General features: G+C 29.3%; 1 pseudogene; it reads left to right on the forward strand.

Moving 5' to 3' along the window:
• Positions 1-9,364: 9,364 nt before the first annotated feature.
• LOC111286327 (uncharacterized) lies at positions 9,365-11,290 on the forward strand (annotated as a pseudogene).
• Positions 11,291-13,780: the final 2,490 nt, after the last annotated feature.

Raw genomic sequence — 13,780 nt, forward strand, 5'->3', positions numbered from 1 at the left:
CATCCTAGTCATCTTATCTTGGCTCGATCTAAATCATTTTTTTGACTCGTGACATCTTTAAGTCATTCATCTATAACCTCAACTCGGTCTTGGTTGTTTTCAAACTCATAGCATTATCCCAGTTATCCGATCTTAGTTAAGGCCAGATCATTTTTTTGACTCACGGTATCGTTTCAATCATTAATCTAAGACATTGATTCAATCTTAGTCACTTTCAAACTCGTGACATCATCTCAATCATTTGATTTTAGCTTAGTCCAGATCATTTTCCTAACACATGATATCGTTTCGATCATTCATCTACAACTTTGACTTGGTCTTGGTTAATTTCAGACTTACGACATCATCTCAGTCATCTGATCTTGGTTGATCCAAATCATTTTTTTGACTCATGGAATCATTTTGGTCATTCATCTTTGACCTTGACTTGATCTTGGTTGCTTTCAGACTCACGATATCATCGTAGTTATCCAATCTTAACTCAGTCCAAATCATTTTCCTAACTCGCTCTATCATCTCGGTCATTCATCTTTGACCTCAGCTTGATCTTGATCGCTTTTAGACTTACGACATTGTCCTAGTCATTCAATCTCGATTCAACCCAAATCATTTTTTCAACTAGCAGTTCAGTCCCAATTAGTTTCACTCATTGATTTGACTTAGACAAAACAGGTGTCTAGGTCTTTACATCATCTTTGTCTAATAGTGATGTGCAAAGAAGGGTAGTTGTAGATACCCATATATGTTCGAGGCAAATCAGGGTAAATTTTTTCTGTTATTATTATTTTTATTTTTACTATAGTATAGTATGTTATCAGATGTTATAATATGTTATAGTATAATATTATAGTATAGTATTATTCTTAGTATTATTATAAGTATATAGTCTAGCAAATTATATTATATATTGTTATATAGTAGTATTATTGTTTTTATATTATAGTATATTATACTAGTACTATTATTTTTTTTTATTATTATTTTTTTTTTGCTTTCCTTTCTTATTTAATCTGTGAGGATGATTTTGGAAACTGAAATCGATTCAACTAATCATGGTAAAAAAAAGGTTTATGATACGAATCACAAAACCTTTAATTTGATCTTAGACATTAGCAAGAATTCAGCCCTAAGATCACGCTCGGATAGAGTCTAATCCTAAGATTCAACCTTGGAATGATTCTGTTAGTTTTCGAAAGATGCTCTTAAAAGCTACGTATAAATTGGACTCACAATCAAAAAGACAGGACACAACAAAAAAAATAGAAAAAATTGTTGGTGATAACAATTTTGGAAAATTTCTGGCAATAGGATTTTGGTCTCGATTTTAAGAAGTTTTGGAATTTTGGGTTGGTATTTAGATTCCTGGAGTTTAAAAAGAAGTTTTGGGAAATTTCTGGAGCTTTCCAAAAAATTTTGGGGTTTTTTAGGTTTTTTTTAGGGTTTTTCTAGATTTGCTAGGTTTTTGGATGAATATTTAAAGTTTTTGGTTGAATTGGTTAGTGAAGGTTGAATTGTTTTTATAGGATTCTGACAAAAATTTCAAAAATCGATGACTAATTCTAGTTTCCTGTGAAGTTCTCAACTGGGTTCTAGAGAAAGGTCTGAAGATTTTTTTTGTAGAAAGAGAGAAGGCTGAGATTTTTTAGGAAAAGCTGAATCCGATAGTATTTATTTAAGGCTGAAACAACAATATTTTGTATACCCCAAATCCACATTTCTACTCGGTGACCCATGCGTCAACCCACTCGTTGACCCAACTCGAATCATATGTATTCTTTTTCCACTTTCTTTTTATTTTTTGATTTCATTTTTTTTATTTTTTTATTTTTTATTTTTTTTAATTTTTTAATTTTTAGTTTTTTATTTAATTTTAATGGCTTTTATTTATTTATTTATTTGTATTTAGTAATTCATTAAAAAAAATCTTTTCTTCCTAGAAAACATAATAGAAAGGAAAAAACCAAAAAAAGAATAAAAATATCTTTTCAAATAGACTTATAGAATCCATCAAACTATTAAAAAATTTCATAAATCAGTTTTCTAAAATAAAAAAATAAAAAAAAAAATTATTCTCCTAACTATTGGAGAATTTTGTTTCAAATTAAGTCTTATCAAGCTATTGAAAAACTTAATAAAATTTTCAAAATTTTTAAAATATTTTCATAATAAAATTTTACCAAACTATTAGAAAATCTACGTTAAAATAAGTCTTACCAAACTATTGAAAGACTTTACTAATTTTTTAAAATAAAATAAATTAATAAATCCGACGATGAAGTCTCTTCTAAGTGGGACACTAGTCTTTATGAATACTCTTGAGGTGAAGAAATTATCTTAAATTGCTACCAAACTATTAGGACAATTTTAGGAGTAATTTTCAATATTAAATATTTTGGTGAAGCATAAACATTTTTTGGTTTGGATAATTTGAAATATGATCGGTACTATCCTTTGGATAGGTACTGCGAAGGTGTTATAACTTTCATCACACGTAATCGTACTTCCGAACTTGAACTATAGTTTCGTAGATCAGAATCTGCTATTTAAAGATACCTAAGTTAATCTTAGAACTCCTCTTTAAATAGGATAGATTCAATCAGGTGGTTAATCATACCTAAACAAAAAATATTTGTGGTTGATCTATGTCTAGCTGTAGGTCTACGGATCTATATGTTATGACAATATCTATTTTTGATAAGTTCAATTTACTTTTAATCACTGAAAACCTTGATCATATGCTTATAAACCTATTTACTTGATCATAAGTGCAAATGGAACTGAAATCTATGTTCTCAACATGCATGGCATAAACTTGTGTTTTCTTTTGAGACTTCAGAAAATCAAGATCACCATTTTTTTAGTTTTCTAGTTTTGCATAGGCAAAAGGATGTCCTTGGTTTTCTAGTTGTCATAACATCTAGATCCAATTATTTATCGCTAGACATTGATCTAAGAAGTCACTACCAATTTTTTTTATTTAGGTGCTATTAGCCACCTAACTGAATCTGTCTCTTTCTAAAGAGAAATTCTAAGTTTGACTTAGATATCTTTAAAAGGTATAATTAATGTCTACAAAATCAAAACTAGGTTTAAAAGTACAGTTACGTATGAGAAAAATTATAGCACCCTCACAACGCCTATCAAAATATAGTACCAGCTCAATTTTGTATTATCCATCAAGCCTTAAAAATCTTACCAAATAATTAATTATTGAAAATTATTCTTAATTAACTCCAATATTTTGGTAAAAAATTAAGAAAATTTTCTCACATCAAGAGTATACAAAAAAACTACTGTTTTTCCTGCAGAGGCTCCATCATCAGATTATTTCGTATTAAAAAAAATTCTAAGGAAAAAAAAAATCAATACTTCAACTCTTTCCTTAGATTTCTTTTCTTATTTTATTTCTTTTTAAAAAAAAAATTAACGCTTTTATTCAAGGAAAATTGATACTTTCAACTTTTTTTCAAAAAAAATATTTTTTGAAATTTTTATTTTCAAGACAAATTGATACTCTCAACTTTTCCTCGAAAATATTTGTTGAAAATTTTATCCTCAAGAAAAATTGATACTTTCAACTTTTCCTTTAAAAATTTCTTGAAAAGTATAATTTTTTTAAATTTATTTTTTTAAAAAATTAATACTCTTAACTTTTCTCAAATATATTTTTTAAAATTTTACCTTCAAAAAATATTGATACTTTTAACTTTTCTTTAAAATATTTTTTTTGAAATGTTTTTCTTTATTCATTAATCCTTTTTTATTCATTCAAAAAATAATTGATAAATAATGAGCAAAATGAAAAAAATAAAAAAAAAATACTCAAAACAATTCGTGGGTCGACTCTGAAAAATCACCACAACTTGACTTCACACACAATAACTCAGAAGCTGAGCCACTCGGCTAGCTACTAGTGCGGCTCGAAGTTGATTGGAACAGTTGGGTTAAGCCATGTGATTGGGTCACCCAATGGTTGATGCCTGGATCCTTGAAACGGGCCGAAGGGACCCAATTTCTCTAGCCAAAACTACACCATTTTATTAATCCTATAAAATCTCTTAAGCTTTTCTCTTCATTTTGTCGATTCTTTTTCTCTTTCTACAACTTACGCTCTGTCTTTCTCTCTCTAGGGAAAAATGAAAGTTGGTCAAAAACTCCACCAGTTTTCAGATTCCAACGAAATGCCACTATCATCGCCGTTGTTGGTCATCGTCGACCACCTTTGTTGATGATCATTCGAGCCCAAATTTCACTCAGAAACACATTTCAGCCTTCTATTTCATGTGGTGTAGTCAGTTTATCATGAAAACATCTCTAATTTCGTAGATCAAGTTTTGAAGATCACTTACCCAGCCTCTCGAATCTCCCCCTGTTGCTGCTCCTTTGGCCACTATTTTGTAATATGTTCTTCTCCTTTTCCTGGGTTGCCTTGTCATTGATTTTGAAAGCCCCAAAATGCCCTATGAAAGTACCTACTTGAAACCCAGAGAAGGTTCCTTTGTTTCTGGTTTTCCTTTAGGTTTCTGACATTACCTTTTTAGCTTGGCATTGGCAGGGATTATTGAGAATGGATAAGTGTTTGTTAGAGATTTGATAAGGGCAATGACAAATTTTAGGTGTGGCTAGATGAGCCTCGTCTACGGTACAAGCAGTGGTTCAATGGCACGAGCTTAGGTGATTATCCTTGCTCACCGTAATCTCATTTCTATGTGATTGTGGTGCTTTCTCGGTTTGTAGGGAGTTAGGCTAAGATTATTCTAAAAGCTCAAGCAATTGTGTCTGGGACAGTTGAACTTGGAACTAGCTACTGGTGGTTAGCAGTGATAGGGGAAGGGTTTTGGATCGTTGCTGTGATTTCTGTGTTAATGGTGAATTATAGGTGATTATTGATTCTGTTTGCAGGGTTATGGTTTCTCGAATACTGTGTATGGTGTTGAGGAAAGTGGGTTTCTAGAAATAATGGTTTCAATTAGAGCAGAAGTTCTTGCAATGGAATCAATTATCGAGTTTTTGGGTAGTTGCTATTGATATGGACAACAATGGGGAACTGGCAGTGGAAAAATGGGTTGAATGTGTTCTAAGGTGGATTGGATGATGGTTGACAACAAGCTAGGCGATTGTGATATTGTTTTCAGAATTGTGGCTTTAGATGGTTGGGTAATTGTGAAAATGTTTACAAGATTGCTGGTGGAGCCTAGCTGAATTGCTGGTGTGGCTGGATTGATTGGCAGCAACAATATGATATGAAGGGTAGTTGTCAATTTGGCAATGGTGTTTGCAATTTCACTCGGGGCTATTGCTGGTGATGGCAATGTAGTTTAGCAATAGAGCTGTAGGATGTAGTTTAGCAATAAAGCTGTAGGGTGATGGCAATGGCAGAAAAGGCAAAGATGGGTGAAAATCGTGGTCTGTTTTTTGCCTCCCCTTTTGGGTGGTCTGCCAATGATTAAATAATGGTGATGAGGATAGGATATCAACTTAAAACTGAGCATCATATCCTATTCAGTCTGGATTTTAATTTCAAAAAGCAATTGAATTTTAAACCAAATCTTATCACCTGTTTTATCTTTTCTGTTTTCTTTTTTAAATTATTTTATTCTTTTATTTACTTTCAGAAGAGTAGGGTGTCTACACTAGTCACACGGGATAAAAACACCTTTATGGCCATACATGCTTAAGAACTAGCATGTCTCTTTCATTCACAGAGATGATCAAGTAAAAATGGGCATAACGATGACTTATGTGTGTACATGTATATTAGTCCGAGCATGAACACTCTATAAAATATTAATCCTGATAATATCATAACAGACTGATAAATCTAATAATAAGAATCTTTAATCTTTTAGCCACCAGTTTTTATTATCAAATTTGTCAGTCTGTTGATAATATAATAAGTAGCCCAAAGATTAGAGGTCTCAATTGTCATAATTAAGTCATACATTAAAGAAATCATTAGAGATGTTTAGAGCTCCTAACACATTCAATTTTCCCATATTAGACAATGATAAAGAAATTGATTTATTTTATTTAAATTAAAATTAAACGTTATTAAGAGTTTACAATTAAAAACATATTTAAACAAAAAGTTATTTATTTTCAAAAATAAATTTTTAAAAATACAAGATGACTGTTAAAACTTCATTTCCAAGAAAATAGAATTCTTAAAAATAAAATTTTGAGAATTATATTACATTTTTGAAAATATATTTTTGAAAATTATATTACTTTTTCGAAAATAGATTATCGAGAACACAAAGTAACTCTCAAAAATTAATTTTTAAAATTTACGAAGGTGATTTTTGGGTGTATAAGCTAATGGAGGTTATTTTGTAATTTATTAAAAGTTAAAATTTGTAGTTGCTATGTGGATATTTAAAAAAAAAAAAAAATTTAAGGGTGCATAGAAAAATTTTTGTGATGTACTTAGAAACCCCTTTAGATGTACATGTAGCTAAACAACATCCAAGGAAAAATTGATAAAAAAAAAAAAAAAAGAAAAAAAAAAAGAAGCGGCAGCATAGTAAAAGTAACAATAATAGGATTCTTCTTCTAATTTATAAAAGCAAAACTGAGAGACAATCATATAACATAAAATAAATAAATAAATAAAGCACCAACAATTTTCAACATAGGAGCTCGCATTTTTTCCTGGTTGGTTTCCTTTCTTAGCATAGATTTGTTCCTGGCATTTTCAACATATTAATTCGATTCACGCCCATAAATTTGCTCTTGGAATTTACTTTAAAAAGTTGTCCATCGCTTGGATTATTCTTTTTATCTTCTTTTAGAAAAGTCAATAAAGAATTACAACCAGCAAATCTTCAGGACAGAATTAAGATATAATCTATTTATTATATAAATTTGATTTATTTTTTATTTTTTGTATTGCCTTTATTCAAGGTCGTACATGCTACTTTTTTAACTTTTTTATTTTTTTATTTTTTTATTTTTTAACTTTTTTTGTTTTTCATTTCTTAGAATTTAGCTAAATTTTATGAAAAAATTATGTAAGTATCCACTTAACATCTCAACTTTTTTTTTCTTTTTTTTCACTTTTTTATTAAATAAATTTTATAAGAAACTAATACATAGGAATAATAAAATAATTCGTAATCAATGGGCTCCACTCAATTAAGATGTCCATATAGTATTCCATGAGTTTTTTTTTTTTTAAGTTTTTTTCTTTTTTATCTTTCTATTAAAGTAATTTTATGAAAAAAAATTCAATTAGGCTGTCAACATGGCACCCCATTTAACAATTTTCTCTTTTACTTTTTTATATTTTTTTAATTAAATAAATTTTGTAATGAAAGATATTAATTGATAGATATGTCAAAATAATTTATATCTTATAGTTTTGTCCATCTTGATTTGATAAGGAACGATTTTTTAAATTGAAATTTACTTGAAAGGGATTGAATTTTTTTTTTAAGAGAAATGGACTTAGGTTAGAAGATTTAAGGAGCTTTGTATTGATCCAGTTCAAGGTATATATATTAAATTATTTTTTTATTATTTATTTAATTTTATATATATAAATATATGATATTAATAAAGTTATTTTTTATCTTAATTTAATAAATTAATATTTTAAATTCAATATGGGATACCAATGTGACACCATTTGTGAAAACTTTTTTCATTTTTTATTTTTTTCATTTTTTCTATTTTTCTATTTTATTTTTTTAGTATTTAATTTTTTTGGATAAGTTTTATAAAAAAAAATGCCAATTAAGGTGCTACGCGTCATTCCCATTTATTTTTTTACTTTTATTTTTCTTTTTTAATTAAATAAAATTTTAAAAAATGACTAAACAAAAAATTTTGAATTAAAATTACAGATTTAGATTTACATGCAGCCAAACAACATCCAAGGAAAAACTGAAAAAAGAAAAAAAATGAAAGCAGCGGCGGCTCAGTAAAAGTAACAATAATTAGATTTTTCTTCTAATTTATAAAGCTAAAACTGAGAGACAATCATATAATATAAATAAATAAATAAATAAAGCACCAAAATTTTTCAACAGAAAAGCTCGTGATTTTTTCCTAGTTGGTTTCCTTTCTTAGCATTCTTATATTTTCCCAGTAATTCAATTCACGCCTTCAAAATTGTTATTGGAATTCACTTAAAACGATGTCCATTACTTGGATTATTCTTTTCATCTTCTTTTAAAAAAGTGAATAAATGAAGTCCCCTGATTTTATTCTTTTTTTTTGTTAGTTTATCTTTGAATAAAACCAATTTTGCAGCTTAATTGGAAGCAGGTCTTGACTTCAAATAAAAAAGGGTACACCAATGATCTGTTTGTTTTTATTTAATACATTTTTAATGCTTTTTTGTGTTAATTTAGGTCCTTTTTTTTTTTCCGCATTTATACAGATGTAGTATATTATTATGAGCCGCTGTAAAGAAAAAAAAAAGAAAAAAATTTGTGGCAATTTCAGTAATGTTTATTAATCTAATCTAATTGACACATAAAGAAACAGATATATGTTGTAGTTAGACAAATTTGATGGATTCTAAAAAGTCATGATAGCTTATAGATATTTGAAAGGATTAGTAGAAAGATGAAAGTTCTTTATTAAAAAATAAAATAAAAGTTGTAGAGCTAAGGTATTCGTAGGTTTAGTATATATGAATTGAAGGTCTAGTGGGAGGAGATTGAAACGGGGAAAGGTCGAGTTGGATATGTGGCAATATTGGTGATTGGGATCGCGGAGTATGGCGTTGTGATTAAATCTTGAGAAGTTAAAAACCGGTTTCATCACTTCTTTTTGGGATAAGGACAAATGTTACTAGGCTATATAGCACGGTCCCAGTGTTTCCTTATTCGTCAGATGTCACTATAAAGAAGGATCTAGTTCTAAGCTGGCTTGCGTTTATTTGAAAGTTCTCTGTTTATTTGGAGTTTTTTTTTTTTTTTTTAATAAGCTATTGATTTCATTTATTCAAAGAAGCAGAATAATTGCTACAAGAATTACAAGCTGCTAAGAGCAGGACAATATCTAGAACATTGTATTCACAATAAAATAAAGAATCAAAAATTGATGGAAGATCTCTTGGGTGATCTTCGAGCTTTGACAAGAGGCATTGTTGACTTGGCCCTTGGCAATATGACTGTAGCAGCAAATCTTTCCTCTAATAGTGTCTTTGATGCTGGCTAAAATCGCTGAATTGGTGCTGGCCTTCTCACCAAATAGGCTGTTGCTCCTCTCCCTCCAAGATTAGTAACTGACCGCAATGAGGAACTCTAATAATTCTTCTAGATAAGGATTGGAAGAGTCGGTGTTATTAAATCAAATAAGATGTAAAAGCAAAATAGTCAAATATAGTTTGTTTTATTAGCCAAAGCTATATGTATGGAATACAAGAAATATATTGTTAATAGTCATTTAAGTTCAGTTTGTGCTTTCTATTTAATATGCAAGTTAAAGCATTTTATTGTTATATTTAAGTTTAGCCTTCAAACTTTGGATTGATTGCCACAACTTTTATAGGCTATGCACATTCGTGTGAAGCGTAGCAAGACAACATACTTTATCCAATGTGATCCTACTGAAACTACCCAAGGCATTAAGCAAAAGTTACATTCTCATTGATCAACCTGTTAAAGATCAGCGTTTGATCCTATTGAATACTAGGGAAATATTAGAGGATTTAAAAACTTTGGCAGATCAGAAGGTACAAGTTATATTCTTTCTTTCCTCCTCACCTTATGTGGGAAAATTTTTCTGCCAGCAGTTCGATAACTTACCACTGATTTGTTTGTATGAATCCTTAAAATTTTTGACATTTAATGTGCTCTATCCTTTCAGATCGAAAATGATGCTGTTGTGGCACTTACCTTAAGAAAAGGTTGTTCTTTATTAGCAGTTTTCTTCTTTTGCAGTTTTCATTTCTTTAAATGTTTCTTATTGCACGTATCATTTTAGGCTAGTTAGCATCCATAAGCTATAATTCTTTCTTAGCTCAGGTGATTTGGATCAACAGAAGAGAAATTTTTTGAGAATTTCTTTTTGCCACAAGGCACAAGCTATAATAGATATATACTTTTTAACTTGTCTTAGAATATAGGTTGCAATGTGTTTATAAAGAAATACTGTTTTCTGGATTTCATTTAGTTGGTAGGTTATAAATGACAGTTTCGCATACAATCTTATGCAATAAGCAACGAAGCTTTCACTATCAGTGGAAGACTTCCAAACATACAATATATTTCTTAGGTTAGTGCTCTTACTGGCAATGAGTTATGGAGGTTTACTGCCTTGGGTGAATGTGTATTGTGTGCTGAACCCTTAAACTATTGTCTATTCTCAATATGGGGCAATACAGGTCCTGCTTAAGTTGTGGTAGCTTTTCTCCCATTTATATTGTCAAAGTCTGGAATAAAGTGGAATTTAGTTCATATGGAATATTCAGGAAGTAGCAGCAAGCCTCCGTTAAAGTTGTATCAACTTTTAGAAAACTGTGAAACATGTTTGAATACCTTCTTTTATTCTTGTAGATGCATGTTTGTGCATTCATCTTTTAGGCATGTACATATTATGCATTCATGGGAATGCGAGGGCCAGTATCTTGTTAAAGGAAATGCTATCTGAATATCTCTTGTCCCCAAGTGATCTTTTCTCCCCTTATAGCTGATCATTCACTTTAATAACTTTTTTGCACTTTATTTTTTCTTCTTCTTCTTCTCTTTAACTTCTCCATCTTAATGTGTTTTTATATCTTTTGGGCTTCAATAACTGCATCATTTTTCCTTGTGTGTTTGCTTTTCCTGAATCTAGCAATTAGATTTGCATTGACAAGTTAGGTTAATTCCAGTAACACCTCATTCCAAATTAGTCCAGCTTTCTGGGAAATATGACTGTATGACGGGAATGGGCTGTTGACTCTTGTTAACTTTTTTTTTTTTTGGGGTATTGGTTTAGCTGAAAAAAAGGTGCATCTGTCTGCTATAGTTCAACATGCTGAGAATATAAGGAATGGGAAGCATATCCTACACTATATGTTACTATCTTATGATATAAATACCATTTACTACTTCAGACAATCTTTTACCGTATATTGTGTCATTGTATTACAAATATAAATGTCTAACTGAATGTTTGAGCCAGCATCTTGACATGCTTCCTTTCTTGCCTCCAGATGACAATGAGTTTGAGGATGTCAACATAGTACAACTAAATGATTTCTACCAATCTCGTGATGCAAACAGTGGGAACTGGTGAAACCGCGATGTGATCTGAAAAAGGAAAAGCTCAAAGAAAGGAATGTAGACATATTTTAGTCAAGATATTTCATTGTTGTCACCTTTGTGCCATAATTTTTACAGAGAGTAATTTCATGTATTAAGCTTTACCGAGAAAAAAATCATGTAATGAGGGGAACTCGTTTTCCTTGCTAACAGGTGGAATTTAACTGTTAAAATTTACTATTGAAACCACAACAATTACAAGAGTCAGATCTAGTAAAAAGATTTTTATATCAGCAAAGCTTTATAATCCGATTGATGAAGTATGGAAATCCCATCTTTTTGGTCAAAGATCAATTTAAAGAAAAATTTTGACAAAGCTTTCTGAATAATTGGCTAAACAAGTCAATGATAAACAAAATTTTAAAAATAACGTCTTAAAAAATCTTATTTTACGAAAGTAGAACGAGCAGGATGAATTTGACATTCAAAAGATAAACAATCTTTTTGAAATCTGTGAATATTTTAATAAATAAACAGTTCATTCCCTCCTGATTAAATTACAAAAAAATTTTTATTTGAAAAGGCTAAAACATCTTATCACTATAAATTTTTCAAATATTTTTAATACTATTTACTTGAAAAATAAATTCATCTTAAAAAAAATTTGGAAAAATACTTTTTTCAAGTTTATCTTCACAATGAAAGAATTTCAAAAGGAATATATAAATTAAAATTCAAGCTTAATCATAAATCTTTTAATATAACCAATATCAGTGTACAATTTTTTTTAATTTATTAAAAGAATTTCTTACTTTCATCAAATAAAAATATTTGATTAGGCAAAAAATGATGATTTTTACTTGTATATTCATATAACTATTACTAGTCTAATTGAAATTTTTGAAAGAGAAAGGTTTTATCAACTTTATCATATATGAAAAAGTAATCAAACTCTGAGTGGACCAAAATTGCTATCAGTAAATGAAAATATTGAAGAACTAAATTTTGCTTGAGAAAATTTTCAGCATTTAGTTTATATCAATTCACTGTTGGAATTGGTCTATTGGATAAAAAACCAAAGGTATATTAGCTGGAGCACCACTAGTAAAATCCATACTGATAGAAAATGAATTTTTGTACAACATTTTCGTGAAACAGTCCCAGACGGTCAATCAAATCCTCAAGTTATTAAACTTATAGAGAAATTCTCTAGAATAAAAAATATTTATTATCGCGAAAACTTTCTTCTTCAATATCAAAAAAGATGATGTCAATGGAATAAAACACTTACCACCGAAAACTTTCTTTTTTAATATCAAGAAAGATGAGATCAATAGAATAAGACACCTACCACTTCTTCCATTTCTTTCAATCGATTCCTTCTTATCTTGAACATATGAATCAGAAGTTACTAACACTCAACCAAAGAGATATGATTAACTAACTAGAGATAGAGTTAATTTTCCTATCCTACCTTATAAATAGATGCTTTGATGAAGAGAATGATATCTTTCATCTTTCCATTTTCTTTTCTATTTTCTTTTTCTCCCGTTACTCTTATAATGTAAATCTCTTGAACATATCTTGTAATATATTTTAGTTATTCCACATCTATTAAGTCTTAGGTTTCCTATTGGGCCTCTCCGCCTATTGTTGATTGATTTTACAAAAGCAATAAAGAAAGGATCATCGCTAAAAACAGTAGCCGATCATCTCTGAAAAGCAGCTTTGATAACAAGAAAAACCACAAAGATTCCCTTTTATCTTGAACATATGGATCAAAAGTTGCCGAAACTCAACCAAAGACATTGTTAACTAACTATAGATAGAGTTAATTTTCCTTTCCTACCTTATAAATAGATGCTTTAATGAAGAGAATGATATCCTTCATCTTTCCATTTTCCTTTCTATCTTCTTTTTCTCCATTAATTTTATCATGTAAATCTGTTGAATATATCTTGTCATAAATTTTAGTTATTCCACGTTTATTAAGTCTTAAGTTTCCTGTATTCATATATTCTAGTTGAACCTTTTCACCTATTACCGATTGATTTTAGGTTTTTATGCTTAACATAGTATTAGAGTTCATATTTTGTTCAATTGTTATGCCATGTGAGGTTGCCAATTGATTTTAGCTTTATATGTTTAACATGGTATTAGAACCCATATTTTGTTCAGTTGTTACCCCTTGTGAGGTACACATGCAAGCCTTTATTGAGTTACACTTAAGGAAGTATGTCAATTTTATTCATATCCAAAAAAAAATATGACTTTTTATTCGAATAAAGATAGATATTACATTATGAATATAAAGATGGAGATGATGGGGATGGAGATGATATTAAATATTTATTGCGAACAGGATGGGAATAGGTAATATTGCACCCGCCCTAATATCATACCTTATACATATATTTATATATATTTAGTAAATAAATTTTTTATTAAATAATATAAATTACTATTTTAGATTAATTAGAATTAATGTATTTTTATTAAATATATATATATTAATATATATTTATAAAAAAATTATCAAAATATACAAGATAAAAAAAAAACTAAAACAATAAATTTTGGTT

The sequence above is a fragment of the Durio zibethinus genome, chromosome 6, assembly GCF_047325235.1.
Source record: "Durio zibethinus cultivar Kanyao isolate XHJ-2024 chromosome 6, ASM4732523v1, whole genome shotgun sequence".
Lineage (NCBI taxonomy): Eukaryota > Viridiplantae > Streptophyta > Magnoliopsida > Malvales > Malvaceae > Durio > Durio zibethinus.